Source organism: Jaculus jaculus, chromosome 9 (assembly GCF_020740685.1).
Source record: "Jaculus jaculus isolate mJacJac1 chromosome 9, mJacJac1.mat.Y.cur, whole genome shotgun sequence".
Classification (NCBI taxonomy): Eukaryota; Metazoa; Chordata; class Mammalia; order Rodentia; family Dipodidae; genus Jaculus; species Jaculus jaculus.
In genome coordinates this window covers 62262921-62276641 of record NC_059110.1, presented here as the reverse complement: position 1 = coordinate 62276641, position 13721 = coordinate 62262921, and the positions used below count along the sequence as shown (strand labels likewise).

Genomic DNA, 13721 nt, shown 5'->3' with positions numbered 1-13721 from the left:
CTTCATAAATGGAGTTCGGTAGCTTTCCCTGTTCTTCAATTGTGTGGCACAGTTTTAGGAAGATTGGTTTGATTTCTTCCATGAAGGCTTGATAGAATTCAGCTGAGAAGCCATCTTGTCCTGGACTCTTCTTTTTGGGGATGGTTTTTATTACTTTTTCAATCTCCATGAGTGTGATGGGTTCATTGAGGATATTAATCTGCCCTGAGTTTAGCTTTGATAGATGGTATGCATCCAGGAATTTATCCATCTCTACATTATCCAGTTTTGTGGAGTAGATGATTTTGAAATAAGTCCTGATGATTCTCCCAATTTAACTTATGTCTGTTGTGATCTCTCCTTTTTCATTTTGAATTTTGTTAATTTGAAGCTTCTCCTGTTTTTGCTTGATCAAATTGGCCAGGGGTTTGTCAATCTTCTTTATTTTTTCAAAGTACCACTCTTTGTTTTGTCAATCATCTTAATTGTTTCCTTGGTTTCCAATTCATTAATTTCTGCTCTAATTTTAATTATTTCTTTCCTTCTGGAGCTCTTTGAGTTGGATTTTTCTTGTTTTTCCAGCACCTTTAGGTGGATGGTTGGTTAGGTAATTGATTTGGGATCTTTCTGTCTTTTTTATGAAGGCATTGAGTGCTATGAATTTTCCTCTGAGGACCACCTTCATTGTGTCTCATAAGTTTTGGTATGATGTGTTCCCATTGTCATTCAATTCCAGGAATTTTTCAATTTCCTTTTTTATTTCATCCACTATTGATTTATTGTTTAAAAGTGTGCTGTTCAGATTCCAGGTGTTGTTGGGATTCTTGGTGGGTTTTTTGTTGTTGATTTCTAGCAATATAGCATTGTGATCTGATATCATGCAGGGAATTATGTCAATTTTCCTAAATATGTGGAGGCAGTCTTTGTGACCCAGTATATGGTCTATTTTAGAAAATGTTCCATGGGCTGCTGAGAAGAATGTGTAATCTGTGGATTTGGGATGGAAAGTTCTGTAGATGTCCATTAGGTCTACGTACACTATGGTTTTGTTGAGCTCTCTTACTTCCCTGTTGAGTTTCTGTTTGCATGATCTGTCTATTATTGATAATGGTGTGTTGAAGTCCCCAGCTATGATGTTGTTGGTGGTTATTTCTCTTTTATTGTCAAGTAGCTTTTGTTTTAGGAACTGTGGTGCCCCTGTGTTTGGTGCATACATATTTATGATTGTAATACCCTTTGATGGATTGTTCCCTTGATGAGTAGGAAATAGCCTTCTTTGTCTTTTTTGATTATATTTGGTTCGAAGTCTATTTTATCTGATATTAATATAGCTACACCTGCTTGTTTTTTATTCCCATTTGCTTGGAATATTGTCTTTCACCCGTTTACCCTGAGGAGGTGTCTGTCTTTAGTGGTGAGGTGGGTTTCTTGAAGGCAACAGATTGAGGGGTCTAATTTTTTGACCCATTCTGTTAGCTTGTGTCTCTTCATGGGTGAATTAAGGCCATTAATATTTAGGGTAATGACTGTGAGATTTGATTTGATCCCTGCCATATTGTGGTGGTAGATGGGTTTTGGTGTTTTCATGGGCTTTGAAGTTTTTTTTGCCTACTCTGGGTTTGTTTGTTGTGATCTGCTTCTTGTAGGTATTTGAGTTTGTGAGGAATTTCCTGAAATACTCTCTGTAGGTTTGGTTTTGTGTTAATATTATTATAAAGCTGAGTTTTGTCATGGAAAGTTTTTCTTTCATCTATTATGAATGATACTTTTGCTGGGTAGAGTAATTTGGGTTGGAATCCATAGGTTCTTAGACTTTGGAGAGTTTCACTCCAGGCCCTTCTAGCTTTCAGGGTTTCCATTGAGAAGACTGAAGTAATTCTGATGGGGTTGCCTTTGAAAGTGTTGGGCTGTTTTTCCCTAGCTGGTTTTAGGATTTTCTCTTTGGTGTCAATGTTTAGAATCTTAATGATAATATGTCTTGGAGAGTTTCTCCTTTGGTCCAGTCTGTTTGGAGTTCTGTTGGCTTTTTGTATCTTGATGGGCCTTTCTTTTAAGAGACTGGGGAAGTTTTCTTCAATTATTTTGTTAAATAAGTTCTCCATGCCTTTGGTCTGAAATTCTTCTCTTTCTGGTATTCCAGTGATTCTGATATTAGGATGTTTAAGTGTATCCCACAATTCCCTCATGTTCTGTTCTCAGAAACTTTTGAACTTACTGAACTTTTTGAACTCTTGAACTCTTTCTTCCATTTTGTCTTCCAGATCAGAGTTTCTATCCTCCACTTCGCTGACTCTGTTCTTGAGAGCCTCTAGAGAGTTTTGGGCTTGTTCAATTAAGTTTGCATTTTCTACTACTTTTCTCTGTATCATTTCCATTACTCTGTCAATCTCCCTTTTCACATCATTTTCTGATTTTCTTGATGATTCTTGGAATTCATCCCTGCATTTCTTTATGTCTTCATTTAGTATGGCCAGGTGATTTTTATGGTTCTCTTTTTTTTCACTCTCCCTCAAACTCTTACCTCTCTTTGAACTCCTTCCAATCTCTTATCAATTTATTCTATCTTAGTGATGGTAGCATCCACACGATTATCAATCCTTTGTTGCTTTCCTGCAAGTTCTATCAGTAGGTTGGTTAGGGTTGTGTTGCTCATAACTTCAATTTGATGTTTTGATCCTAATAACTCTCCATTGTTTTGGGTAGATGCATTTATTGTAGGACTGGGTGGTCTAACAGGGTTTTCTTGCATTTGATTTTTCATGTTATTTCTTTTGTACTGTGATCTGCCTGTGACAGTGTATGGCCAGGTAGGTGGGTGGATCAGCTAGGGCTCTAGCACAATGGGAATCTGAGGCAGTCTGGCACAGTTGTCAGGCAGCCTGGGCTTTGACTTCCACTTGCCAAAGCTACCTCTCTACTGCCTGGCAGGGGTGCCAAAGTTGCCTGAATTCTGAAGTGGTAATGCACCAAAGCTTCCTGTCTTCGAGCTTACATGGGGACTGAGTTACAAGCCTTGAAACAGCCCAAACTCTGGTTGGGAACCCTGGGTCCTGGCAACAGTCTGTGCTCCCCAGCCACAGGAGACTGTAGGATGGTGGGTGTGGCAGACAGGTAGGAGAGGGCACCTAAGCTGGCACAAGGGAGAGACACTCTGGGCTTGTGTGGCAATTGCTGTGGGACTGGGCTCCCTGAACGGAAGTGTGGGCAAGTGTGCAGAGCGGTCTATCTGTGTGCACGTTCTGGGTGTGGAAGTGGGTGCAGAGGTGGTGGCAGGGTGCGGACTGTGACAGTGGTCACGGGTCTGTGGAGGTCATCTGGGGCTGCAGCAGCGAGTTGCAGGGCAGTGGTGGCGGGGCGTGAAGGCTATTTGTTGTTAGGGGTGGTCTACCTGCCCACGAGGGGATCCACGATTCACTGTCCCCCCCCCCCCCGTGCCCTCCCACTGATAAGAAGTCTCAGAAAACCCTTAATGTCTTGCCTTTCTTTCCCCGGGATTTGCAGGGCAGTTAGTCTGTCGCCATCTTGGCCGGAAGTCCATAATTTGCTTTTATATGAGTCTCCACTTCACAGGTTGAAGACTTTCTCTGAAGGTATATATATATATGTATATGTATATGTATATATATATATATATATATATATATATATATATATATATATATATATATATATATATATATATTGCTTGCATACTGTAACGCAAATGTACACACTGTATTTTTGGGGGGGCTGTAGTCCTGGTTTCTCTATTGGAAAGAAGTGGTCAGCCTTCTGTCTCAATCCTGTCAAATGCTTCTTAGAGCAAAGGATGACATAACTGTGTAAGCAAAACTATAGTAGAAGCTAAACAAACTGGCTTGAGCCATGGGAGGAAGTTGATTGCATTGTCAGGTATGGGAGAAAATGACTTTTATGCAGGAAGGAGCCTAGATGGCACAGGGAAAATAAATAGCCATGAGTGAAAGGGAGATGAAAACTCTCAGTAATTTGAAATTCTTTTGGAGGAACCTCAGAGTTAAGCATTTCCTTTATTCTCTATCTCTTGTCTGCCTCCTATTTCAGCTTTATTGCCCTTCTTTTGCTGCCAATGGTATTGAATTATGATGAGCTCCAGACTTGGTTTAACCTTAGCTATTTTATGACTCACACTTTCTTTAAGGTGGAAAAGTACTCAGATTACTTCTGTCTCTGTAGTCATGACTATTATTAATCTTTTACAATTGGCATATCTAATTTTGTATTATGCTTCTCTTCACCAATGCAATGTACAATGTGTCTGGCAGAAAGAGCACAAGCACCGTGCATAGCTAAAAGTACATCAAAGGCTGGGGCTAAGATACAACATGGGTACTTATTGAGAAGTGTGCTGGATGGATCAGTATAGCCATGGCTTTCTCTGAAGATGTCAGCCTCTGCTGAGATGGTTTTAAATTCTGGCTCAACAGTCTTTTGTGCATGTCACCCAAAGGTAACTGATTAAACTGGCCCTCACTTATTCATCTGTCAATTGAGGGCAGAGAAATCCCTATACCCTAAGGTTATTTTGAGTACAATGTGAAATAACAGAATAGGTTTTATACACTGCTCAGTTAATGCTAGTTCCTCTTTATTTGTTTTATAGTTTCTTTTTTGTTGTTGTTTTTTGAGGTAGGGTCTCACTGTAGTCCAGGCTGAGGGTGGCCTCAAATTCATGGAAATCCTCCTACCTCTGCCTACCAAGTGCTGGGATTAAAGGCATGCACCACCACACATGGCTTTTTTTTTTTTTCTTAAATTAAGAACATCTTTTCTTTTCTTTTCTTTTCTTTTCTTTTCTTTTCTTTTCTTTTCTTTTCTTTTCTTTTTTTCTTTTTGTTTTTTTTTTTTGAGGTAGGGTCTCACTCTGGTCCAGGCTGACCTGGAATTAACTCTGTAGTCTCAGGGTGGCCTTGAACTCACGGCAATCCTCCTACCTCTGCCTCCCGAGTGCTGGGATTAAAGGCGTGTGCCACCACACCCAGCTAAGAACATATATTCTATGGATACATGTGTTGGCACCATCTTTTCTCCCTCTCTGCCCCCATTCCACAAGGGGCCCTGCTCAGTGGGGATGTTGGGATTCCCTATGGGATTTTGGGTTATGCTTTGTAGGAGCAGTAGTCAGTTATTAGGGGGAGGTAATGTGTCTGGGCATAATGTCCCAACCAGTGGCTCTTATAGTCTTTCAGCCCCCTTTTCCATAAAATTCCCTGACCCATGGTGGGTGTGTTTTAAGTCTACTTCAGTGATGAGCTCTTAGGAACCTCTGCATTTCTGCTTTGGTAGGTGTTGAGTATCCTTCATGTCTGTCTCTTTCACCCTGGCATTGCTTGTCAGGCCACTATGGAAGCAGAACTCTTACTTGTGTCCCCACTTCCTCTGTGATTTCATCTGGGCCTTTAGTAAGATGCAATGGGTGGTTTATCTCCTTGGGTCTCTGTATCTTCTGAAAAAGAAAATCAGATTTTTCAATGGAGAGTAAAGTCAGCATAGGTTAAATTGGATAATTATTATCAATTTTGGGAGACTTAGATGGATGTAGCCCCACATTTAGCCAAAGACTAGTGGGAGCTTGGAATTGGAGAGTATAATCTTTGTCTCCATGGGATTCAGGCCTGGTTCCCACTTCCAGATATGGGTTCCGTTCCACTGAGTAGATCTCTTAGCCAACTGGAAAACCATTGGTTACCCACCAAGGCTGTGTGCCTCCATTGCACTGTTGTGTGCTTCTTGTCAGGCTGGTTGCTTCTTAGTAGTTTAGATTCCTGCTTGCTCACACCATGGCTGGCTACTTTCCTCCAGTAATTCATGTAATGCTTTCCAGCACTGGATGGGCTAACTCTCTGGGGACTGGCTCTCTTCTAGCTTCCAGCCAGGTCTTTCTGTGTTCTGTGCCAGCAGCATATGGTGTGCTCTGCAGTATGGTCTTACCTTTTATCTCAGGTGGGTAATCAAGTGATTTGACAGGACTCAGCTTTGTTTTAGGGACCTTGCAGGTCTCTCCAACCAACAGCTCAGTGTGGGCAGCATCTATTTCTGGTACTCTGAGTTACAGTTCAGAGCCAAAGTTTTTGAGGTTAGACTTCATCCCACCCTCTCCAGGGACCTTCTTTTGGGGCCTGCTGAGGGTAATATCTTTTAGTCTATGTCCAAGGAGAAAGGTTTCTATTTTATCAGTTCATTTTGGGTTTAATTTTGCAAACTTCTCCATACGGCAGCTACCAAATTGCCTATATTGCTGGATTGTTAGTTGTACATACAAGGCACATTCATTTAAAAAAATATTTTTATTTACTTGCAGTTCCCCCTCACCCAAACCATTCCATCTTTATTTTCTGGGCCTTAGTAGCCCCTCTTTCTAAAATTCTTCCTTCCTTCTCTTCTTTCTCTTTTTCTCTCTCCTTCCCTTTTTTTGTTTTATCTTTCTCTACCTCACTCTCTTTCTCCCTTCCTTTCATCCTTCTCTTTGTTTCTTTTTCTTTCTCTTTTTCTTCTTTTCTTTCTTTCTGTCCTTCCTCTCTTCTCCTTTCCTTCTTTCTTGATGTTGTTTCTAGTAACAAGAATTTTAAGATTTGGACTTTCTAGCAGAAGCATATAGTGGCATATCAAAATGATTGAATAAAACTTACATGCCATCCAGGCTAAGATACAAACTGAGTCACTTAAGCAATCATCTATGACAGTGTGTAAGTACTGAGACAACAGTGGTCTTTATAATGCTTTGTTCTGGTATTGGTGGTGATTGTTCTGAAGTTTCTAGGGACGTAGAGAGTTGAGATGGGCCTTGAAACTTGAACTGAGCCTGGTTATCAAGATTTCCCAACTAGGAGGGTCCCTGTGGAGGGGGGAGGGCTGGGAGGAGGATAAAAATGCTACCAATTTGACTGTATTCACTGAGTACAAAACTAATAAAATAGATTTAGATGTATTTTATGCCTATCAAATAGGTAAGTTCTGGATGAGCTCACATGGGTAATATGAGTTCTAGGTGAAGTAAAGTTAAAGGCTGGGTTTTATATGTGCATGTGAGTGTGTTGGGAAGATTTGGGGAAATGCTATGTGTATGACTGAGGCATGCAAGAAGTATTCACTTATCCACTCTCTGGAGATATAGCATCATAGCTAAGACTACTAACATAGGCCAATGACCTATCTTTGTTAGAGACCCAAATATGCCACTCATTTTCACAGCAGATGCTTGGTAAGAAACTAATTTAAAAGATGTAAGGGAAAGAATGTTTATTATCTTACACAGCAAGAACACTGAGGTAAGATAAGCTGCATACATAGGATATCAGGGCTCTAGTTCCTCTCTGTAATTCTCTTGGTTCTGCCATTCTCAGGCATATGAATCAATGTACAAGTTGACAAAAATATGGTCACAACATCAGTAAGTACTACAGCCAGGTATGAAGAAATCTAATAGAAGAAGAGGAACTATATTCTTCCTGTGTCTCATCTTTAGGAGTGATGATACCTTACTATCAAAGATTTACAACCAACATCTTCCTGCTTTCATTAACCAAAATACTATTACTTGCTCATTTCTAAGCCAGTCATGACAGGGAGCAAGATTACTGTAATCATCTTTAACACAAAAGATCTACTCTGGAATTTTGGGATAAACATCACATGTGCTATTTTGAGGGTATAGATGCTTCAACAAAACTGATGCTCTGTTAAGATCAAAGAAAGGACAGTTAGCAGTATATACTGTTACTTGATGACTACTTTGAGAGAGGAAAATTGCCCCACATATTCACTCTGTTATCTATAGCAGCTGCCACAGAGCTGGAACCACTCAGGTGCTGGGATGAACCATCAGATTAGATACAGTTTGTGGGAGGAAAAATAGATTTATTTGAAGCCTTCAAATCCAGCAGAAGTTCCATAATGGCAGAAGGTGGCCTGCTTTCACAGGTGTAAACCAAGAGAGAAAAAGCCACCACCAAAAGCCACACCACACAGGACACACAAGCAAGCACACTTCAGGAGCTCCTGGCTAAATTCAAACACTTTGCATATCTTTAGACTGGAATTCCAAATCTACTCCCACACCTTAGGCATGGACCCTGGGATCCACCCACAGTAAGATATCCAGGTGGCTGCAGATATAAATTAAAAACTTTAATAAAATCCTAAGTATATTATGGGCCATCCATTCAAACTACCACATTATGTCTCTGGCCCCCAATAGATTCATAACCATCTCACATGTAAATTGTGTTCAGTTCAACTTCAATGGTCCTCATAGTCTTTACCAACTTAAGATCATTCCAAATCCTAAGTCTCATCTGAGATTAATGATTGTCCCTTAACTGGGAGTCCTGTAAAAATCAAACAAGTTACACACTTTCAGCATATAAAGGCATAGGGTAAGCATTTTCAACTGCTATAAGGTATAGCAAGGAGATACTGGAATAATGCAAACTTAATAACCATCAGGTAAACGTGAATCTTCTGCAATTCAAGTCCAGTATCATAATCAGTGAATGCCAGTCTCTGAATTTTCCAATTCCACCCCTCCAGCTGGGCTGAAGAGCCAAGAAAACCTTCCATCCTGAGCCAACAGGTAGCCCTTGCACAGTGCTGTTATATCTAAACATCCTTGGATCTCCATAGCAAACCATAATCTATCTTCTAATGGCTTCATCACCCTTTTCCTCAGGGTCATCATGACCTGCCTATATGCCACATCTCAGCAGTGGCTCCTGGCATTGTGTGTACTTCATGACCACTCCACACATTTTTCAGGCTTCCAATATAAATACCAGGTGTGCAGGACACAACTATAGATTCATCCCAGGGATGAAATACATCATGATCTTGAAGAGCAGATTCCTTCTCCAGTAATTTCTTTCTAAAAGAGTTTTCATTTATATCATAATCTTTCTGGAGTGGTATCACCTCAGACATTCTCTTTTTTGTTGTAATGAAAAGCAATTTGGGCATCTCCCTTCAGATTGTGCAATGTGTTTTAGAATAGCAGCTTCAGCAATCTGTCTCTGTGCTTGCTTGAATTTTTTCAACTTAAAATCTTAAACCATTCAGTCCCATATCTTTAGCCAAGCACATCACTCCATTATAAATTTAACCTTGGTCAAACTCCCTGAGCCAGGGCAGCAGAAAGTAGCCAACTTTTATGCCAATAGTGCAGTTCCAACAAAGTCCTCTGTCATCTTTCCTTCCCTTTAGAATGTTCATAAGCCAAATCTCCACTGAAGCTGCTGCTGCTGGGTTTGCTGCTGCTGCCGCTGAGGCTGGTGCTACTGGGTTCGCTGCTGCTGGGGCTGCTGTTACCAGTGCCGGAGGCGCTGATATTGCTGCCAGACTCTGCTCCTGCTTGGGTCCCGCTGTTGGCTCAAGTTAGCGTGGCCAGTCCCAGGACCACTGCTCTGTTCACTGGATCTGGGCACAGGTGGTAGGGGAGGGGAGGGAGCCACAGCTGCTCTAGTTCTCTCATTGTTCCACATGTTCTTCTACCTTGTGATCTGCTCCTCTGTTGTTCACTGCCGCTCTCCCTTCATGTGTCTTGAGTTGTGGAGAGCTCCAGTGTGAGGGGAAGCTCCCCTCGCCTGGCTTTTCCTGCGGCTTGAGCTGAGCCTGGTGGCTTTCTGGTGCACTGCCGCCACCACTGCCACCGCAGTCCGCAGACCTGCTGGGGCCGCTTTTGTGCGGGCTCTGAATGCTCTGGATCTCTTCTACTTCTCTGCTGCCGCTTTAATTTCCTATACATCTTGCTTTTTAGTAAAAGTGTGTATTTTGCTGAGTTTTTTTGGTCTTTTACCCTCAGGCTGCTTTGGCATGGTACCTACACTGCCACCTTAACCAGAAGCTTCCAAATCTCCAAATACAATTCTCTCTGCACTTGGCATTTTCAAACTTTCATCAGAATGGCCCATAATACTTGGCTTACCACATTGGAAGGCATCTTAAGTTACAAGTACCAAATCCATGCCCTTTCCTTCAAAACAAACAGTTGTGGCTTGATTTAGGTGTCCGCCATAAACTTAGGTGTTCTCAATGCTAGGTTCCCAGCTGGTGGAGATTTGAGAATTAACACCTCCAGGATGCTGGCCTCAAACTTATAGTGATCCTCCTACTTCTGTCTCCTGAGTGCTTGAATTAAAGGTGCGTGCCACCACTCCCAGATTAAAAGTTTCCTACATCTTATTGGCCATAATTCAGCCATATAGAAGTTCCTACATTGGAGAGATAGTATTTGGCAGAGGGAAAGAAATTTTCACAGTTGTTTCCAAACAATCAGGATTTATCTCTTGGATCTGTGCATAGAATAGGTGTGTGAGTGTGTGTGTGTGTGTGTGTGTTTGTGTTTAAATTAAAAGGGGTTGTAGAATATAAAGTACTAGGAAATTAATAGTGTTGCTTTTAGACAGGAAGTATTCCCTTCACTTAAAACTATATCTGAGAATGATACACAAAAATCTATACTTTAAAAAAATTTTTAAACTTTTTATTGACAACTTCCATACACATGGGCCATGTACCATGATTACAATCCTCTTCCACCAACTACACCCCCTTATTTTCACCTCATCTCCTCACCCCACTTATACCATTCCACTCCTAGTATTCTGCCACTCTACTTACATATATCCTATACTCTTTCTTTAAGTCCTCCTCCCTCCTAACTCTTCCATCATGACCATTTTCTAGCCTCTACTATTTTCTGACCTCTGCTACTGACTTTTATCCAATTGTCTAAAAAATCTCTATTGTGTAAATATAGCACAAAAATCTATAAATTTTGAAACAAATTAAACTTTATTTGACAAATAAATGGAGGCCTGAAGAGCAGAAGTGTGATTTTTTTCCCAGAGGTTAAGAGCTAGTTAGAAGAATTGATATAGTAATTTTGGGGTTCCTTGGTAATGAACCAATAATTTTAGGATGTCCTAGAATGCTTGTCATATGAATTCAGTGAATGCAGTCCACAAACCAGAGGATAAGATTCAGAAAGACTTTATTATAGCTCAGAGCTTAAGGAGGGAGAGCTTTAAGAGAAATGGTGCTTAGGGGAAGGAAAACAGCTCTTGCCCAGAGAAGCAAGAGGAGTTGAGAAGCCCACTAGAAGATTCAGGTTAGGATTTTTCCTAAGCCTCATGGATGGGTGGCTGGTTTACCCAATCTAGTCCTTATGTAAGGTGGCTGGGGTCAGAATTTCTGGAAAAGAGCTTAATTATCTAGGAAAGACCTCAAAAGAGAGTGGAAGGGCTTCCTAAGAGGGCACAGATAAGGAAAGGCCAGACCCTTCTGACATTTCTGACCTGTAGTAAAGTGTAATAACAGATTTTCCACTATAGGCCAACAGGCAATTACTGCATTTACCCAAGAAAGCTATTCACTTTGGAGTCCAATCACCCCTCAGCTTCCTAGCCAATTTCTTTTTTTTATTTAATTTTTTTTATTAATTAGTTTTGTATTCAGCAAATACAGTCAGTTTGGTACCATTCTTAAGCTCATCCGTGACTTACCCCCTCCATTTGGCCCCTCCTTGTTGAGGTATATGGGTCATGCATTGTGGAGTTAGCCCTCAGTCATCAATAGGAAAAATGTCTCTGCATATCATGACCCAACATGTGGCTCTGACATTCTTTCCGCCACCTCTTCTGCAAAATTTCCTTGAGCCATGTTGGGTTCATTTTTGGTCTGCTTCAGTGATGAGGTGTTGAGGGCTTCTGAGTCTCTGGCTCTTTGATTTGGTAGGAGTTGATTTTTCTCTGTGTTGATCTCCTTCCTCCTTGTGCTGGTATCCAGTTCACCATGAAAACAGCACCCTTGCTTGTTTCACCAATTTTTCTTAGTTTCTGCTGGGCCATTTTGAGGTATGATGGGGTGGCTCTCTCCTTAGGATCTGTATCTATCTGAAAAAGAGAAGCAGATTCTCCAATGGACAGTAAGTTAGCACCAGGACAAATGAGATAACCCTTACTTTCTTATAGAGAATTTAATAGGTGTAGGCCCTGTTGTAGCCCATGATTGATGGTAGCTTGATAATGGAGAGTGGGCTTATGTTTGGATATGGTTCTGACTTGTTTCCCAGCTCCAGCTATAGGCCTCCTACTACTGAGGGGATCAGTTAGCCAAATCAAAAGCAGTTGGTTCCCCACCATGGCTGTGTGCCACTATTGCACTTGGGTGGGCATCACACCAGGTTATTTGCTGCTAAGTAGGTTAGATGCTTGAACAGATATTGGTAATTTTACCCCAGTCACCCATGTAGCACCTTCTGGCACTAGACACGCTGACTGTCTGGGGACTGACTGTCTTCCTGCTTTCAATCATGCCATTCCATTATACGTTTCACCCACATACAGTGTCTTCAGCAGTAGGGTCTTACCACTTTGGTGGGTCATTTACCCAAGATGCCTTAAATGCCCAGCAAGCATCTTGTGGACTAGACAACAGGATAGCTGGGGTGGGAGGGGAGGGCAATGGAGTTGGTGGGAAACAAAAATCTAGACCCAAATGGTAATGGTACCATAAAATTCTCCTCCCTAACAGGTAGACCAAATGGCTGAACCTTCACCAGGCCCTTACAGGGAACACCTGAGCCACAAGACACTGGAGAGGATATGATGAAGACCAACCTTAATCTTCTATAGCTTCCCTCCCTTCCTATCCCCCCTCTTTCTCTCTCTCTCTCTCTCTCTCTCTTCTCTCTAATTCTTGTATATTAGTTATCTTTTCCTTCCTTTTCTTAGTGGGCACTGACCTGTAACTCCTAGTAACAGCATCCACAATCATCCACAATGAGCTTTTGATCAGAGAGACGTACAAAGTTTCCTAAAAGAAAGACAGATTTCTGTCAGAGTACTTAATGACCCACCAAAGGTTAGTGGTAAGACCCTAGCCAATTTCTATCTCATGCACATTAAGACTTAAAACTCCTATGTTCTATGAAAATGTTTATGCTTAGAGAGACTGGATCAAATTACACACTATCGACATTTAAAAAAAATTTTTTTTTTTATTAATTAGTTTTGTATTCAGCAAATACAGTCAGTTTGGTACCATTTTTAGGGTTATCTGTGACCTACTCCCTCCCCTTTGCTCCTCCTTGTTAAAAATATGGAATGCTTCATGAATTTGAGTGTCATCCTTGCGCAGGGGCCATGCAAATCTCTGTATTGTTCCAATTTTAGTATATGTGCTGCCGAAATGAGTGCTATAGACATTTTTCTTCAGGCTTAGATAAGGGATAGCACATTTAATGTTTTCTCCTATAAAGCTCAATAAACCATGGTCCTCTTTGAATTAACCTTAGTTATTGAGCAATAACTGACATGTGGAAGGTCTAGGTAGATTCACTTACTTCTTTAGGTGATTCACTATGAAATAAAAACATGCCAGAATGTAAAGGATTAATACTGAGACCCCCCACATGCCAGCCACAGTGCTAATGATTTATTTATTTTCAAGGCACATGCATGTGAGAAAGAGTGAATATGCATGCTATGGCCTCCAGCTGCTGGAAATGAACTCCAGATGCACTTGCCACTTTGTGCATTTGGCTTTAGGTGGGTACTGGGGAATCAAACCCAGGTCTTTAGGCTTTGCAGGCAAGCACCTTAACCACTAAGCCATCTCTCCAGCCCAATGCTAACCATTTAAAATATAACTCCATTACAATTTTCTTCATTTTGTAGGTAAGAAAAACATTGAGCCTTTAAAAGTTGAGACTTTCCCAGGATCATAGAACT

General features: G+C 41.1%; 1 non-coding gene across 1 annotated transcript; it reads right to left on the bottom strand.

Annotated features, from left to right (window-relative positions):
* Window positions 1–13083: 13083 nt before the first annotated feature.
* Window positions 13084–13187, bottom strand: LOC123463747. Its single transcript, XR_006639134.1, has one exon. It is a non-coding gene; the product is annotated as a U6 spliceosomal RNA (small nuclear RNA).
* Between the last annotated feature and the right edge of the window lie 534 nt (window positions 13188–13721).